The 18,303-nt window shown below is 35.4% G+C and overlaps 1 pseudogene; it reads right to left on the reverse strand.

Annotated features, from left to right (window-relative positions):
• Positions 1–1,331: 1,331 nt before the first annotated feature.
• Positions 1,332–18,303, reverse strand: part of LOC144376686 (putative N-acetylated-alpha-linked acidic dipeptidase) — a 143,857-nt pseudogene continuing 126,885 nt past the window's right edge.

Consider the following 18,303-nt stretch of genomic DNA (forward strand, 5'->3'; position numbering starts at 1 on the left):
TATTCTTCCATGAGGAGATCAGGGTGCAAATGGTGTGAGCATTGTGGATAATCAGAAAAGAGATTCTTTTTTTACCTACAAAGATCTTTCTCACTTTCCACAAAGTATATTGGAGTTCCTCAGGTTACTACAATAAATAGCAAAGTGATCCCTGGTGTGATAGATCAGATGGACATCATCTCTAGTCTTGTCACTACTGATGATGTCACAAAATTATCAGGGTAAGTCACATAAGTCCAGACATTGCCATCAGTCTTAATGAGCTGTCATGCAGACTTTCTTTGATTCATCTCCTGTCCAGGCATACTTAAGTCTGTTCCATAGGAAATATGAAGTCCATAGTGATAAGAGAAAGACATTCTCTCAACTTTAGTGGACCAGTGGATGAATGAGGAACAAAATGCAGTTTATCCTGCATTCAGAGATTTGGAGCTGCTACTCACTTCAGATGTTTCTTAGAAACACAAGTCTTGGCAACTTAGGGAGACCTAGTCCAAAAAATGAAGAATGAAAAAAAACCAGGAATGTAACTCAGTGAGGTAGAGTGCTCCTGAATCCTAGTTTCAAACTCCGGTAGTACTAAAGAAAAAGAGAGAGAGAGAGAGAGAAAGCGAGGGAAAGAGAGAGTTGGAAACAAAGAGAGACTGAGAAAAGATAAACATAAAATTTTAAAAAGTGATTATGTCTGGCACAAAAGGCACAACAGGTCAGCAAAACGTGGGTTACAAAACTATTGAAAATGTTACTTAATATTTCTTGATGGATTTAGAAATGTTCATTTGATTATATACATTATATTATACATGATTTATAATACAATATTCATATATATAATAAAATATTAATATAAAAGTAATTATCCTTTGTGGTCCAGAGTGACTACATTAACTAGAAACATGATTAGATCAGAATCTCCCAACAAGCAGGGTAGGGCTTTAGGACAGAGCAGCTTCATGCATTGTTCCCATGTGCTCCATAACAGGCTGATGGAATTCCATGTGTGCAGTAATGTGATTAGATCTGAAACGACTGCATCTGACTTGATTTTTTAATACTGTTGGATAAGAGTGTTATTATATTAAGTTTTTTTCTTTACTTTTTATATTCAGTTCAACTTTTCAATTTCAGAATTACATAATTACACAATAAAAATATTTATTTTCTTCTTTATTTGTCCCCAGGAAGAAAAATAAAGAACAAGGTAAACACACACACACACACACACACACACACAAATAAATAAAAAAAACAAAAAAAACTCCCACATTTATTTCTTAATTTATCAATTGATATACCATACCAATTCAACCTTAGGTTTCAAGAGAACTCTCTTAGGCTACTTCTCTCAAAGTCTCTGCCGCAGCCTGCACAGTGAAGGCTGCAAGAGAAATCTGTCTCACTTCTTCCCAGGCCTTGGAAGGGTCCACTTTGCTTTCAATATCAAACAAAGCATCATAAATTCCTGGGAATGATTCCCCTGCATACTTCTTTTGGCTGCTTGAAGCATAGATGACATGCCTGTCTAGAGAAAATTCTTTGTTGTTAGTTGCACAAATGACATACAAGAAAGAGGAGCACCATACAATCTTGGATCTCATATTCCTAAATTTATACTTTGAGTAAGTCATTTGGCAAGCAAACTTGTAAGTTCACTAGTCTCCAAAGACTAGTCTATGAAATATGTATTAACTACTTTTACTTTAAATAGATAGCTCAGAGTTGTTCAGAGCTAACACCAGTAGCAACAAGGATAAACAACTGCTGATTACCTGGTATAGATTGTGCTTAGTATTCTTCAAGAATTTACTACAATTTTTTGAAAGTCTTTCTTTATTTTCTTTTCTTTCTTTTTATTTTTTTTATACTGAGGATTGAATCCAAAGAGGTTTTACCACTAAGACCATTCCAGCCCTTTTTCATTTTACTTTATTACTATTAGATTTTATTTTAAGACAGAGCCTCACTTAGTTGCTTAGAGCCTCATTAAGTTGCCTTGAACTTGTGATTCTCCTGCCTCAGCCTTCCAAATTGCTGGGATTATAGGTGTGAGCCACCACATCTGGCCAATTTTTCTAATTCTTAAAAGTGAATTCTACAAAGTTCCTGTTAGTTTCACAGAGGATGAAACTGACTGTAATTAAATTATTTGTCTTAATGTGCATAGAAAATAAGTACTGAGTTTTACTGCACCACACTACCCCTGGCCTTATAACACTGCTGTGATCATTAAATTCCGATTTAAAACCAGCCAACCAACTTTTTTCTATTTTTTAAAAATTCATATTCTAAATGTGACTTAATGCTTAGCTGAAGGCATTAAGAATCATTAAAAACCATTTGTGATGTTTACAAGACCTAGAAAGAAGACTTTCATTGAAGGGGCTAAGCCATGTAATGTGCTAGCCCTGAAAGAGGATAAGTTGCCAAGTAACAAGGTAAAGTTTTAAAGAGACACAACCATGCTACCATTGGTAAAATAGACACCCTTTTTGGATGATGCCTTTTCTCACAACTCCTGACCCCTTGACAGTCCCTATAGGGAAAGGTGGCGCCACTTCTGGCTCTTCCATAACATAACCCATTTTGCAGTACTCACAGTATGGGCAACCTGGGGGCAGTGGGTACTTATCAGAAATAAGCACATTTGACAAAATTTAGGTGGAAAAACCTTTAATAACAAATTTAGGGAGTAAATAAATATATATTTATTACATATTAATGCATGTTTATTAAATTTATTATTATCATGCATATATATATAAAAACAATTATATTTAAAATAGAACAAGGGCTAAAATCGTGTAAGAAAATATAAACTTGAATTGAGAGATTTTTTTTTCTGTTTGTGTCTTTCTGAATCTTTTACATTTCCTAAAATAAACATTTTTTTATAATCAGACAAAAAAAATGCTAAAGAAAGATATATAAAACTCATATTACATTATTTGGAAACCCAATATAGTATATTTGACACTATATATATTTTGAAATATTCTATTAGCTTGCAAGAAATCAATTTTTATATTTTTTTCCACAATGCACAACATTTTTAAAATGTGATATTAAAGTGAAGAGTCATATTTTCTTTCTTACCTATAGAAAGGCCTGTCTGGTAACCCTAAAGGATCAATGAATGCTCCTTCCAGAAACATTAGCTGATCATTCATAATCCTCAATAATATTAGGCTAAAAAGGAAATTAGTATAGGTATAAGTGCATGAAATTTTACTACCCAGCAAGCAAAAATATTTAAAATTCCTATAATGTGCAAATTAATAACAACAACAGGTAATAATCATATTTTTGATATCTTCTAAAATTGTATTTTGCTGAGACTAATGAAACTATTGAAGCAGTGACTTGTGCCAAAGGAAACATTGATAGTAATTTTTATGTAAATCGAAATAGTAAGTGGTAAATCTAAGAAAATGAATTCGGGAAAGGCTTTTTTCACCTTAGGAATCTTAATTATCTACTTTGGAAGTCATATCAATATTTAAATGAGACAATTTATAAATGTTTTGTAAGGTGCCAGGCAAATTATAAATATTTTTTAAGTGACAACTCATGACATATTCTTGTTATTAAGGATAAACTTTTGTGAGCATAAGAGATGGTATCTTTGTGTTCTTTCAAAGGTAGTGGAAAGCCTACAATGTATCCAACAATACCACAAAATTTGTATTGCAAACACTGGTGGTATGGTTTTTATAATCAAAATTAATCTAACAGTCCTAAATAGTCTCACAATGAGTTTTGAATTCAATATATTGCTTGTGTCATAATTTAATTAACAAACTAGAAAAGGAATAATTGTTTTATTCATTGGTTTAATTTGCTCTTAATTTTTATGTTGTTTTTAACAATAACAACATTTAGTAATCACTGTTCTGAATGCTAAAATAATATATTATTTTTAATCTTCAGGCCAATCCTTCATGTTGGAAAGATACTACCTCCATATTTTAAAAATATAATTTTCTAATTGACTTTAATTACTTAATTAAATTGGGGATTGATCAATTAAGGATTGATCCTAGGGGTACTTAGCCACTAAGACATATCCCCCAGGCCTCTTAATTCTACTTTATTTGAAATTTTTAGACAGAGTCTCACTAAATTGTTTAGGGCATCACTAAGTTACTAAGGCTAGTCTTGAACTGATGATCCTTTTGCCTCATCCTCCTGAGTTGCTAGGATTACACGTGTGTATCACTGTGCCCAGCAATAGCTCCACTTTAAAAATGACAGAACTAGGAATCAATAGCTTATCAAGTTGCCCAAGTTTACAAATAGAAAGCTGTTGAATGAAATAGGAGGTCACCAATGTTGTCCTATTGTCTGCAATATGTAAACAAAACAAAAATAGCAATAACTAAGATCCCAAAATTTAGGTTTAAGTTATTTTCAACATTTATTTTTTATCATAATGAATTCAGTATTTTTGAAAGTATAAAGGAGGCATAGATTTTATCTGTTAGCAGCCAAAATAAACAAAGGGGATTAGAGTGAAAGATAATTTCAATATGAAGTTACAGGTTTCTGAATCAAAATCACAAAGCATTGCCATAAATGCAAGAGGTCATGTGGATCCACACAGATAAGTACACAAACACACACACACTCACTTCTTTTTATTTCCCCTTCTCTCTTTCTCTCCTTTTTCTCTTACCCAACTATATTTCTCTCTCTTGTCTCCATCTCCATCTCTGTCTCTATTTCTATCTCTCCCTTTCTCTGTCTGAATTTCTCATCTTGTAGCTACCACTAAAATTGTTCAGAGGTTCTTTGTATAGTACCTGAATTCAACTTGGAGTAACCCTGGGTTGCTAATACTCAAGACAGCTAAGTAAACAGTCTTTTCACTCCTGGAGCATGCCAGTTTCTCCAGGGAGGATTAGAGAAGTATATATTTTAAGGTGGACTATTATGTAAACCTGAAGGTACTAGAGTCAACACCTCATGTTCTCTGATGAGCAAAAACATTGATGTAAGAAAAGAAGGGCCAGAAGTGTCTTTTTAGATTTCAAAGTTTCAGTCTAGAAACTCAACATGCACTTTATTTCCTTATTTGACATTTACTGTTATTATATGCAACATACAGGTGTTCCAGGATTCCTAAACATCAAAGAAAGACACACACTGTATCTTAATTATCATATAAAGAGGACAGGCACAAATAGAAATACTCAAGGATAGTCAAGCTGAGTTCCATCAAAAAACATAATTCAAGCCATGAGGTAGTCTGTCAGAGGGAGAAGGAAACATCATTTGTTTTAAAGATAGAAAAATCAGTTTTGTAGAATAAATGGTGTTTGGGATCCCCTTAAAAAGGCATTTCTCTTTTTTTATACATAAAAAACTTGGAGAAAAACATAAAGGATAAAAAATCTTCTCCCTTTATAGTATTGTCAATATAACACAATTATTATACTAATTGCTTTATTCCCCTGAAGTTTTTCTGTTTGGTCAAAAATTTAACCTACATAATTTGTATGTTTTTGGTTTAACTCACATGTTATTATATTCACATATATAATATTTACAATAATCATTTTTGTTTTGCTTTTTGTGTGTCTGGTGTTCGGAAATGATTATTTTTAATGGTTATAAAATGTTCAAATTGGTGGAGATCGTACAGTAAATTCTTCCCCTACTGGGCATTAGGTTGTTTTTATTTATTTGATATTATAATTTTATAATTCTTATCTTTCTCTAGGTAATATCTTTTTAAGCAAAACTTGAGAGTATATCCTTAAGGAAAAAAATAAGTGGAAATACTAAGTTAAAGTATAAGAATTCTATGATGAGTCTTGAAATTTGCAGTTTGCATAGTTGATAGTATTTCAGTATTGTCACATTATCAACTTTAAAATTTTATTCCAATTGTTTTACATTTATGGTTTTACATAGGATTAATCCTAATGTTTAACATATATAAATTTCACATATATAATGTTTAACATAAATAATGGTTCCAAATTAATTCATATTCTGGATAAATTAAATTTTACCAGCTGGAGGTGCAGATGAGGATTTCTGCATGGAGATAATAACTTCAAGAAGAGGTAGAAAGAAGTTATGTTTTTGGAAATAAGAGAATTTGGTTGAAGTGTGATGCACAGACAATGAAAGAACAAGAGATTAAAAAAAAAAAACAGCTGGGGTAACACATGGAGGACCCTTCAGTGTTTAGGTGGTATGCTGTACCTCATCAGCTGGCAGAAAGAAGACACTGGCATCTCTGAGAAGCACAGTTCACTAAGCAATGTCAGAGATAGGTCTTTAGGGGGTAGGCAACCCTGCACAGGGTGATGTAGAGTGGACACAAACACAGTCAAAATGTCCCAAAGATGCTTTTGTAACCAAGATGTCAACTTCTATTTCCTGTTAATTATATCCATTATATACATAAATAAATGTAGAACTTACTTGCTTTTGTCTAAATCTTGAAGTCTCTTGCTGAACTTAGAAGCAATTTCTGTAAAATTCTTTACTGCAGAAAATAGTGCATCTGAAACAGAAGTTGGAATCATCAAAAGCTTTAAGAATGTAATTTCTAATGATGTTGTTACAAAGTTTAAAAAAATGAGAATATAGAAGATCATCCTCTTTTATGTTTTACAAGGTATATGAGCAGTCATGACACAAAAAGTACATTTGCACAAGTAAACAGAATACTTCATCATGTAGAACAAAAATAAAAAATAAATGTCCTAAGGAAGGTCATTGCATTTCAGAAATTACTGGAGACATACAAATAATGACATTGGAAAGAGGAAGCGCAACATACCAAATGATACACTGTATGTTTTTATTTCCTGTGGATGTTTCATTGAAATATTGTAGATTTTGTCAGCATACTTTTTTAAAACTACAACATAATCTCAACAGTCAAAAGGAAGCACTATGGAATTGGCCAATTCAAACAACATCCCTCCTGAACCTGGGCCACTGTGAGATGATATTTAAACGTTGGATCATAAAATGTTTCCACCAACTCATATGTTTCATAGACACTATGATACAATGGATAGCTGCTGAATTTGTGCATTTTCTACAAAAGAAACACATATCTCTTATAAGATAGCTTATAATAAAATACATAGCACTTTATTTACTGTTAATGTTTGACTAATAATAAATAAAAAGAAGTACTTAAATACCTCAATGTGCTACTTAATATGGGTCTACTATTACAGTATTTAAACTCACTCTAGGCTTGTGCTAAGTAAAATATATGCATGTGTGACATAAACAATAATATAAAAACATTCTTTTGGAGTCACCTTACAGACTTATCTTTAACCATAGCAGAGATGTGAAAATGTTTTAGGAGACTGATGAAAAGTCAAGAAAAGTGTTGCATTTGAATAAAACTAATTTAAGAAGTCAAAACTATTAGAAGTAAGTAAATAAACATGACAATATTATATAGGGAAATATGTGGAATTTTTTAAAGATTGAAATTCTATTTAAAAATTATTCTCTGATGAACAGTGTGTGGAAAAGTAGACTGTCCAAGCAGAGAGGAGTTCAGAAGTAAATACATAATCTCACTATGAAGAGGGAGGGATGGTCATACAGGTATAAGGAAAGTCAACAGTATAAGAAAAAGCCAAGAAGGAAGGACTTTTCATCTAGGCACAGTGGTGCATGCCTGTAATCCCAGCAACTTGTAAGGCTGAGGCAATAGGATCATAAGTTCAAGGCTAGCCTGAGCAACTTAGGCAGATCGTGCCTCAAACAAAAAATTGTAAAAAGGGGACTGGGAATTCAGTTCATTGGTAAAATCCCATGGGTTCTAGCTCTCAGTACATTAAAAACAAAAGAAAGAAAAAGAGAAAGAAAGAAAGAAAGAAAGAAAGAAAGAAAGAAAGAAAGAAAGAAAGAAAGAAAGAAAGAAAGAAAGAAAGAGAAAAGAAAAAGTTCTCAAAGTGCTGGTTTATGCCTTTTGATCATTTTACAAGGTCTTGAATTTTTGATATTCATCATTTATTTGTTGATAATTTATAAAGATGGAGGTAGATACACATTTGCCAAATGCCAATGTCTCGGCTTGGCACAGAATCACCAGCCACCACACAGCTTTGTAGGTTCAAACAGCAATTCTCACACCGCCTCTACACAGGTTTAGGGGCAATCTCAATCCCCTGCACAATTCACCTCCTAAATACTTTCTCTCCAGGAGAACTCAGGGGGAAATCAGGCAGCAGGCACGTCCTACTCCCAGCAGCAATAATCTTCATCCTCCAACTTCCATAAAACTCCTATTGTCAAGCCCTAAACCCAAGGACAGGGATACTTCCTGCAGGGTACACCCTAATCCTGGATCCACCCTCGTCCTGGAGCAGGGTCACCTTTCTCAAACACACAAGCAAGTTCGCAGCAAATTTCCAAGGCAAGTCCATTTAACATGGGGTACGCTGGCAAGGATTACGATGCGTCATTCCTACTTGGTAATGGCTCTCAGCATCTCCCCCCTTCTGATTAATTAAACAACTTGCAATGTGGCTTAAGGACTGTGCCTGGTAGGTTGTCCAATTCAACATATGGTTCTTACCAGTCATGGGAGAACTGACCTTTAGACGTCAGTTTCCTGTCTTAGGTTGATACCACTGCAATTGGATCATACCCATCACTGACTACCGGTCCAGCATTCAGCCATGCTTGTGGATAGGCCTAAGCACCAGTGGGGGGGGTGAGGTTCTTGCCTCACCTCTGTTGGCCCCCAAATTTTAGACCATCACTAGTAGAAGGGAGGAAGATACAGAAATACCACGACACCAAGCCAATTGACGGCTCCTTTAGAAAAATTGCATCACTGGTGACACCATCAGCAAAGATGCCAGCATTACCACAATTAACATGGGGTGCGCTGGCAAGGAAATTGCATCACTGGTGACACCATCAGCAAAAATATGCCAGCAGTACCACAATTCGCTGCACCAGATGATACTTCACAATGCATGCAACTGATATATAGTCCAGGAAAGTTCTGCAGGCAGTTCAAAGTGGAAGAGTCTATCAATATGTCCATTTCCTCCCAAAGTAAATCAAGTCCTTGATTGAGCATTACTTGTTGAGTTATATTCATTGATGATCAGTTTATACAGTTTACTGTGATAGCTATCATAGAAGCTGTAGTTTGGTTTTCTTAGTCTTCACCGGGACTAGGATGGAGATGGGAATTCTGGCAATGATGTTAAAGAGACATTATCCTGAACAGAATTATTAAATATAATGAAAAGTAAAAGTGAAAGTAAACAAACAGATCTGTTAATCACCTTTAAAAACAATAGTAAGCAAACAGATCTGTTAACCACCTTTGAAAACAATCATTAACAGCTGTTTACCTAATTTAGATTAAACCACTTAAATCACGTGAATAAAAAAAATTCTGATCCATTTTTTCATGAGCGCTCCTCATGTAAAAATATGGACATACACACATACTGACATGCAACACAAAACAGTGCACACACAGCATGCACCACATAAGACAATAATAATGGCCTTGTAGCTTTACCTAGGAAAAATGTCCATTGCAATGTTTAAAAACTCCACAGTCAAAAAATAAAACACAGTCAAAAAACAAAACTGATCAGAAAAACATTAACCTAGGTTTGTATGAGCACAAAAAATAAAATAGAACTTTATGATGTGGGAAAAATGCAATAATAAAATAGATATTGAAAAAAAGCACCGTGGTTAATCACTGTCCCAGATGTAAGAATAGCCAAGCTGGAGCTCTGGATATCAGCTGTTATGGATTTGAGTAAAATTATCTTCTTTTTCTGTAGAAATTGTTTTGGTTAGTGTCTCTGGAATCCAAATCGGCTGCTGTTCTCCCTGTAGAAACACAAAAACAGAACCTCGATTCCAGACAAACACTGGGTCAGAAGCTTTCCATTGTCCTGTTAGAATATCTTTCCAAAGTACCTTAGGCTTATGTACATTTTTTGGATACATATGTCTTTCCACAGCACTAAGTCCTGATGAATCCAAATTTACAAAGTTTAGAGTAAAAAGGGTTATTTTAAGTTTATCTTTGAAAGATATATACCCCTTTCCAATTCCCTCTTTTTGCTTTAATAGGTACGTTTTAATAGTTTGATGAGCTCTTTCAACTATGCCTTGTCCCTGTGGATTGTATGAGATTCCTGTTATATGAGCAATACCAAATGATGAGCAAAATTGTTTAAAAGAGTTAGAAGTGTAACCAGGAACATTCTCATTTTTTAACTGTTTAGGAACACCCACAGTGGCAAAAATTTGTAAGCAATGAGCTATAACATCTTTAGTTTTTTCTCCAGCATGAAGGGAGCCCATCAAAAATCCGGAAGAAGTATCAACTGTAACATGTAAATATTTTAATTTTCCAAATTCTGGCAAGTGTGTGACGTCCATCTGCCAAATATGGTTAGGTATCAGTCCTCTAGGATTGACTCCAAGATTAACTTGTGGTAAAAAGGTCACACAATTTTGACATTGTTTTATTATATGCCTGGCTTGTTCCTTAGTTATTTTAAAATGCTTTTGTAAAGTATTAGCATTAACATGAAACCTTTTATGAAAATTTGTAGCTTTTTCCACAGTAGAAAAAATATGTATATCATGTGTATTTTTATCTGCTAAATCATTGCCCAAACTAAGGGCTCCAGGCAATCCTGTATGTGCCCTGATATGTCCTATAAAGAATGGATCTTTTCTATCCCAGATTAGACTTTGTATAGTGGAAAACAAAGAGAAAACAGTAGAGGAAGGGGAAATCCTACCAGCATCTTCAAGGGATATTATAGCATTAACTATATACTGACTATCAGAAAATAAATTAAATACAGAATCTTTGAACATCACAAAAGCTTGTAAAACTACATTAAGCTCTACCTTTTGAGCTGATTGTTTGGGAACTAAAAATGTAAAAGTTTGATCAGGGGTAACTACTGCAGCTGTACCATTATTAGACCCATCAGTGAATATATTTGGAGCATTCATGATAGGTGTTTGTCTTGTCATTTTAGGAAAAACTACAGGATGCTTAGACCAAAAAGACAACAAAGGATTAGATGGTAAATGATTATCAAATGAAATATTTGATTTACACATGATTATTGCCCATGTATTTAACTCATTAGCTAACTCATAAATTTGCTCCATAGTATATGGAGTAATAATTTTATTGGGAGAAATTCCAAACACTCAATTTGCTGCTTTTATTCCTTTGAGTATCAATTGTCCTACAGCCTCAGGATACCTAGTAAGAATAGAGTTAGGAGAATAAGTTAAATGTATCCACAATAATGGACCTTCTTGCCAAAATACTCCTGTAGGAATATTTTTTGTTGGTAGTATAATAAATAATAAAGGCAAACTTATATCAATTCTATCTAGATGCATATTTTCCATATATGTTTCAATAATTTTTAGTACCTTTCTAGCTTTAGGACTTAACATTCGGGGTGAATTTGGATCTGATGGACCTTTTAGAATATCAAATAAAGCTCCCAACTCTCCTGTTGGTATGCCTAGATAAGGCCTTATCCAATTTATATCTCCCAAAAACTTTTGAAAGTCATTAAGTGATTTGAGTTGATCTACTCGTATTTGAATTTTAGGTGGACAGACCATGGTTGAGGATAATAGAACTCCTAAATAATTAATTGGAAAATTTAATTATATCTTATCTATTCCTATCTCTAGATTATAATTTTTTAACAAGTTTGTAAGTGTGGCATAACATTCCAGCAATGTGTTTTTATCTTTATGTGCTAATAATACATCATCCATATAATGAAATACTTTTAGTTCAGGATTTTGATTTCTAAGTGGCTGGATTGCTTTATTAACATATATTTGACACATAGTTGGACTGTTAGCCATTCCTTGATGGAGTACTTTCCATTCATATCTCTCATCAGGACCTTCATGATTTAATGCAGGCATAGTAAATGCAAAACGTGGACTATCCTCAGGATGAATTGGAATCGAAAAAAAGCAATCTTTAATGTCTATAGCTAAAACATGCCACGTTTTTGGTAAAGCAGACAATTGAGGAATCCCTGATTGAGCAGGCCCCATAATAACCATCTCATTATTAATGGCTCTTAAATATTGTAATAATCTCCATTTACCAGATTTCTTTTTGATGACAAAAATGGGAGTATTATGGAGAGATACGGAAGGTTGTAAATGTCCTTCCGCTAATTGTTGTTTGACCAGATCATGGGCTACTTGTATCTTTTCTTTAGTCAAGGGCCACTGAGGAACCCACACTGGTCTTTCTGATTTCCAAGTAATTTTGATTGTCTCAGTGGCCCTTTCTGAAAATCCAACCCATGTCTGTCTGTTTCTTGATCTATTTGAATTGGTGCTGCTATACCTTGTTCTTGTTTTCCTAATCTTTTTTCTTTCCTGATACCTTGTCTAGCCCTAGTAGTGGGCGCATTAGGATTGATGTTATTTGTTAACATCAAACCTAGTTGATCTAGGACATCTCGTCCCCATAAATTAATAGGAAGGTGATCCAAATCATATGGCTGTATAGTTCCTTCACATCCTTCAGGATCCTTCCAATCTAATACCATAGCACTTTATTGGGATCAGTCGCCACTCCTAGGCCTCGAAGTGTTTGAGTGGCTTGTTTTGGCCATTCGTGAAGAGATATTATGCTAAGGTCAGCACCTGTGTCCAGGAGTCCATTAAACTCATGACCCTGAATATTTAGTTTTTGAATTGGGCGAGAATCTAAATTTAAAGACAACATAGCCCAATCTACCCCTGTGGAGCCTAATCCCTTGGAACCTCTTTCTACATTAAGACTAGAGAACTTATTATGTAGGCTGGGTATTATTAACAACTGTGCTATTCTATATCCAGGTGAAATTACTGATATTCCTCCTGGAGAACTAGCTATAATTTTTATTTCACCTACATAATCAGGATCAATTACCACAGGACTTATCATAAGTCCTTTTAATGTAGATGAACTATGTCCCAATAATAAGCCTACTGTTCCTTGGGGAAGAGGTCCTTTTACTCCTGTAGGAATGATTTGAACTCCCATCTCTGGAGTTAATACTGCTCTGGCAGAGGCACAGATGTCCAACCTTGCGCTCCCTCGGGTTTGTCTGATGAGGGATTTAATGGACAATGTGTCCTGGGCACCAACCTGATGGTGTTGCTGGTTTCCTCCACTGCCCCATATATTTGTGGTTGTGGGCCCCGGAGCATTGGGCCCCCCTGTTCGTTTTTTGGCAATGAAGCCTGATGCCTTTCTCCATGATATCATGGGTAAATACCTGATCCTTGTCCATTTTTTAATAAGGGAGTACCTTCTATGGTGGTTTGAGAACGGCATTCATTAGCCCAATGTCTCCCTCTACAGCATCGTGGGCAAATACCCGGTATTCTATTCTTTGATTTATACTTTTGTTAAACCCTCCTCTTATGGGGCAACTCCTTTTAAAATGTCCTATTTGTTCACAATTATAGCATGTTTCTGGCCTGGCATCTAAAGCCTGTTGTACTGCAGCTGCCAAGACTTGCCCTTGTTCATTAACATTTCTACATAATTTAATATATGTGTTTAAATATTCATGTCTCCATGGTCTAATAACCTCTCTGCAGCAACGATTTGCTTGGTCATAAGCCAGTTGCTTTATTAATGGCATTGCTTGTTCTGTGTCACCAAAAATTTTGGCAGCCGTTTGAATAAGCCTATCTACAAAGTCAGCGTAAGGTTCATTAGGTCTCTGTATTACCTTAGATAGCTGACCTTGTAAATCTCCATGTCCTTGTAAAGTGTTCCATGCCCTAACTGCGTCTGCAGAAATCTGTGCATATATAGCAGGATCATATTCAATTTGTTGCCGTTGACCCTCATATGGTCCCTTTCCTAACAACATCTCTAGATTTCTTTGAGGGTAACCGGCTGCTGCATTTCGCCTAGCTGTCTCCATGCAAAATTCCTCATTGGCAACCTTACATAACAAATATTGTCCTCTGTTTAGCACAGATTTACACATGCTAGCCCAATCTGCTGGCGTTATGTCCATGTTAGTAATGGACTCCACCATGCTTCCCGTGAAGGGGCCTGAGGACCATAGGTTGTTACAGCTTCCTTTAACTGCTTCACTGTTTTAAATTCTAAATCACGGTGAATTCACTGCCCTTCTACCTGTTCAAATACAGGGCATGCTAATCTTTGAGGTCCTGTCTCAGGATCCCACTTATCAACTATGGGGTTTGAGGGCCACTTAGCTGTCTCCATCGGCAGGGCTGTTGGTTGAATTACGCCCTCTGGTAATAAAACGGAGTTAGTAACAGCCTCTTATTGTGGCCTTTTTTCTAATAACCGCTTTTCATTTAAATTTTCTTCCTCTCTCTGACTAGCTTGAGAGACCTTCTCTTTTGCTTGATCTAAAATGTCTTTCTCCATGGTCTGAATCTCTAACAATTTACTTAACACCTTTTCGGTTTCTTTTTTACTAATTTCTAATCTTCTATAAAGGTAACGCAACCCAATAAGATAACACAAAACAAAACCGCAACTGAATGAAACAAAAACTGAATAAAAATTTGCTGTATCAATTTTCTCTTCCTCAGGTTCGACAAACTTCAAACCTTGAGCCAACCATTTTTCCCAGTTTGCCTGAGAAATTTCTAGGGACAGGAAACTTGAAACAAAAACGAAATAAATCAAAACAAGAACACATTGTTTTTTGAAATGGTCACCCATTCTCTCGCCTTCCCTCAGGGGCGAGCAATTTACTCACCTCCAAGTCTCAGATGTAAAGTGTATGGACCACCAAATGCCGATGTCTGGGCTTGACACAAGATCACGATCCACCACACAGCTTTGAAGGTTCAAACAGCAATTCTTTATTCCCGATCTCACACCAGCCTCCACACACGCTCAGGGGAAAATTCCCAATCTCCCGCACAATTCACGTCCTAAATAATTTTTCTCCACGAGAACTCAGAGGGAACTCAGGCAGCAGGCATGCCCTACTCCCAGCAGGAATAATCTTCAACCTCCAACTTCCCTAAAACTCCTATTGTCACGCCTAAACCCAAGGACGGGGATACTTCCTGCAGGGTACACCCTAATCCTGGATCCACCCTGGTCATTGAGCAGGGTCATCTTTCTCAAACACACAAGCAAGGTCGCAGCAAATTAACATGGGGTATGCTGGCAAGGATTACAATGCGTCCTACTTGGCAATGGCTCTCAGCAAAACATTATTACACAATTTATATATATATACATCAAATTATTATAATTTCACAAATTATATATATAACTAAGTTTTTTACTGGGACAAAACCCAATTAAGTTGAAAAGTAAATTCAAACAAATGTTAGGAAATAAAGTAAAGTTAAAAGCCTTTCTTCTAAGTTTCCAACTCACCAGAGTCTGCTCTAATAAAACTCAGGTGTTGAAGTGAATTGTCAGTATCACAGTGTCAGTAACACTCAGGTCTCCAAAGCTCAGCAGCTGAAAGTTTGGTCTGCTCCTTAGAGGTACCTTAGAGGAAAAAGCATTCTCCAGAGAAGTGCCCTTCTTATATACCTAGGACTCACCTAAGACCACATCCACTATAGGTTACCTCTTCTAAAAGTGCTGAATCACACTATGAGATCACAGTGATTGGGTTTATATAATAAACAACTTTGATGAGACACAAGAAAGTTCAGAAACAGGAAAGTTCACATGACTTAGGTTTTGCAAAGAGACATATTAACTGAAACAATTATTTTACTAAATAATACTTTGTTTTACAACAACAACATCTCAATTTAAAAAAAACATTGATTTTTATTCTACTGGTGTTTAAAGATTGAAATATCTGATTTATTTTGATTTTTTGCTTTTCTGTTACTTCTTTCTTTTTTTTTCTCTCTTTTTTTGGTACTCCTTATCACTAAACCAACAGTGAAAAAAATAGTTTGGCATGGTAGTATATGCATTTGACTTCAGCTTTGTAAATGTAGTTCAGTGGCAGAGCATCATCAAAAGTATTAAGGAAATAAGCCTCCTTAAACCTACAAAATATTTGGGTAAATTTTTTCTACTCAATTAAAAAAAAATGTTTAGTTAACCAAAAGCAGACCTGTGGCAGAGTTAAGTTTAGAATTTTCTTTTGTTATAAACTGGGATGGAGCTTGGCAGTGTGATAGATGTAAACTTTGTGTTTCTTTGGCATCTACCAAAGATCTGTTTTTTTTTTTTTTTTGAAACCCAAGAGACAGGTAAATTCATAAAGAGAAAAATCTGCCCTAAATCTGATAGATTAATTTTTTAAAAATTGCAGATAAGAAAGCGATAAAATACACACACAAACACACACTCACACATACACACACTCACACACACACACACACACACACACACACACACACAGCCATATTGTACTAAGAATGATGAAGTAATAGAAATCAGCAGGTTAGAATAATAATGAATGATTCTACTTCCAGTAATGCATCCGAACTATTCTCCAGTGTTTTTCCTGTTCTGAAGTATTTTTCTTGTTCTCAATTATATGATTATTATTTTGTTTCTTTAGGGTATTGGACAGGTCCCAGTGGTGCTTTGCCCCTGGGCTACATCCCCAGCCTGTTAAAGTTGTTTATTTTGAAACCAGGTCTTACTAGATTGCTTAGAATCTCACAAAATTGCTGAGTCTGGCTTCAAACTTGCAATCCTCTGTCTCAGCCTATTGAGTTGATGGAATTAAAGGTGTGTAGCACCAAGCCAATCTCTAGTCCTCAGTCTTAAATAACACTCTGGATTCAGGTTTCTAGAGATGGAAAATATTAATGAGAAGTTTAATTAAGTTCTTCTATACTTGATTTTCTGAATTAATCCCAAGATATAGTTACATTATTAGGTAGTCTTGAGCTCTTTATTCTCTCCAAGCTTAATTTTTTAAATTTTCTTTTTCGTTTTTTAAGCTTAATTTTTTAAAAATTTTATTTCTCCATAACTTTAGCACTTCAGAAAGGTGTTATGAATATTAAGAGAGACAGGATTAATGCATTACCTGGGGCACAGTAAGCACCCTATAAAGTTTTATCTGTCATTAAGACAGCAAAAAATCCTAAAAGACTTTAATATCATTTATTTACAGATACAAAATTTGATATAAAATGTATAATCAGTTTATAACAAAGAACTAGAGCAACATTCTTATTTTATTATGGCAACAAAGACCCCTGGAGATGGTCCTCTGAGGTATTTATGAAATGGAATCATCCTTTTATGGTTATGAATCTGAGTCTCCCCATACTGAGCATCTGCAGGGCAGTAAATCTCTATTGTCAGTGTGTCTGGGCTGCTCACTCACACTCTCTCCAGAGGGGAAAATGAGAATCAAATAACCCAAAGGCAAAGAATTGTAATCTGCTTTTGCTGCAACCCAGCTGGGCACAGAATCATGAGCCACTCAAGCAGGAACAAAACTTTATTTTTGAAAATGCCACCAATACCCCGTGCACAACTGGCCAGCAAGCCGGTCTATCCACGCGGTTGCGTCTCTCGGAACTGGGGCACCGGACCTCCCCTGGAAAACCCTCCTACTATCCTTCCCCAACCAATGGGAACTTTCCAGGAGTTTTGTTCTGTAGCAGGCCAAGGTGAACACCAGGAGTCCAATTTCTATATGAATGTAAATCTTCTCAATGGCTAGCTGGCATCACCTTACAACCAAAGGTGCCATGCATTATACTTTGCTGTGGCTCCTAGCATGCTTTAACAAAAAAAAGTACAGTGCTCTGGCTCTGAGTGAGGCACTTTTCTCAGGATTGGCAGTTTGTCTTGGTGGAGAATCAATAGACTTGACTAGCAGTTGTTTAGGGAGCTGATTTCAAAATACTCAATTAATGCTTAACCTAGACCCACTGGTCCTTATTTTGTCAACACCTATGGATGACTGAGCATTAAGCACATAGTCTTTGAATTAAGCTACAATAAAAACATTGACTACTGGGTGTCAGGGCAGCTATGCAGTAAAACCTTCTGTTTTCCACACTGATTTCTGGCTTGTTATAACATTAACTGGATTCAATTGTCAGATCCCCCCCCACAAAATAAGCAAATACATACATGAATGTGGTATTACATCAAAGAAGTGGTACACTCCCTCAAATTTCATGATTAAATTAATATCTACTGGAAATTGATCATTTAATGTGGGCTGCCTTCACTTTAATTGAGGATTTTTGTTGGTTAGTATATATGAAGAACTTAGCCCTTGTCCAACATGATGAGTATATTTAATAATAATACATTGTGTGTTTGGA

Source organism: Ictidomys tridecemlineatus, chromosome 4, assembly GCF_052094955.1.
Source record: "Ictidomys tridecemlineatus isolate mIctTri1 chromosome 4, mIctTri1.hap1, whole genome shotgun sequence".
NCBI classification, from domain to species: Eukaryota; Metazoa; Chordata; class Mammalia; order Rodentia; family Sciuridae; genus Ictidomys; species Ictidomys tridecemlineatus.